Genomic DNA, 1,568 nt, shown 5'->3' on the forward strand with positions numbered 1-1,568 from the left:
TTTTTGATGTGATTATTCATCAAAATACTCATTGCTTTTTAGTACTGTTCCCTACAATCTCTTTCATTTTCCTTGGGATGCAAATTCCAAAGTTTTTGTACCTCACCTTTGCTCTCTCCTCCTCCTTCCAGTCAGTCCTCTCCCTGGCCTCTTTTTGTTCCTTTAAGCAGATCCTCACCTAAGTAAACCCACCTAATATAAAAAGAATAAACTGTTGTTTGAACATGTTTTGCTGCCCTTAGTTCTTTCTGCATGTGTGTTCAATTCCTTTCTTCATCCTCCATCTGTCTTGTCTACTTCTTTTTATTATTGTCTTAGCATAGCAGATAGGAAGCCTAGGCATGAACTAGTACCTCATTTTTGTAGGAGCTGGACATACAAAACTTTTCAGGTAATAACCTCTGGGGTAGGAACCATTTCATGCTCTGTGTCTGTACAGCACTGAGCACAAATTGTGCCCTTAGGGATTATTATAATAAACCGGAATGTTGATAATGTTTAGGGAATGAACCCTTACTTTCTCAAATACATTTTTCAACTAGATAAAACATTGGCTGGAAAATTATTCATGGTGGAATTTTTTCATGCTGTTTCTCTCTCTGACTCTCTTTCTCTCTCCATGTGGTACTTGGTGGAGTTATTAGTCAAATTAACATTTTATTTAAGGCATTTACAGGAATTATGTTGTATGATTATATAACTTTATAGATGATTAAGTAGTAAATTATATACATTATAATTAATAAATTATACTGCTTATGAAACAATAAAATAATAATGAGAAATGTAATTTGTTTTAGTGAATAGGAGTAGATATAGTAAAGATTATCTGGGATGTGACCAATCAACTCTGCTTCTATTGCCCCCTGTGGCCTCTGATTTGGCATGAGAGAAGACTTGCATACTCTGAGGGTCCTGAGAGCTCTGCTGCCTGGAGTATAACTTCTGTTAGAGCCACTTAGGCATGTCAGCTTGAAAGGTCGAAAGCTTACTAAGGGCTTGCTAACAGCAAGTTGGGAGTGGCTGAGCACCCGCCTGACAAATACACCTACTGTCGAAACCTATGTGATAGCTCAGCCTGGCAGTAAGAAACATTGGAATGATTGTGGGGAGGGGGGTGGAGGAGAATGGAAACTGCTATACAAGCAAATCAAAGATGGAATAAAGAGGTTTCATTTGTTAACTAACCAACCCTTTATAGTCACCCCTAAAAAGTTGTATATTAGTAATATGTTCAACTTGGAATGTAAGCATTGGTTTATAGCTTGTGGAAGGAGAATATACTGAGAAACTATAAAGAAAAATTTAATGTGGAGCACTGATATTCTATCTGCAATCAGAAAACTGATGGAAGATACAGCACAAACAGAACTTCTATCTATCTGCTTGCTAACTCTGACACTTTTATTGTGCCTATTCTCATGAAGTCTAGGTGCCAATACTTCAAGGACTTACATTGTAGGGGAATATAAAACCAAGTTGATTGCCCTCACCACAAATTATATTGTGTATTTTCACCTCTGTATTTACTTCCAGTTACTTCCTTTTGACAAGTAATTTTATGTAAA

The sequence above is a fragment of the Gavialis gangeticus genome, unplaced genomic scaffold, assembly GCF_001723915.1.
Source record: "Gavialis gangeticus isolate Ggan-Ray unplaced genomic scaffold, GavGan_comp1, whole genome shotgun sequence".
NCBI classification, from domain to species: domain Eukaryota; kingdom Metazoa; phylum Chordata; order Crocodylia; family Gavialidae; genus Gavialis; species Gavialis gangeticus.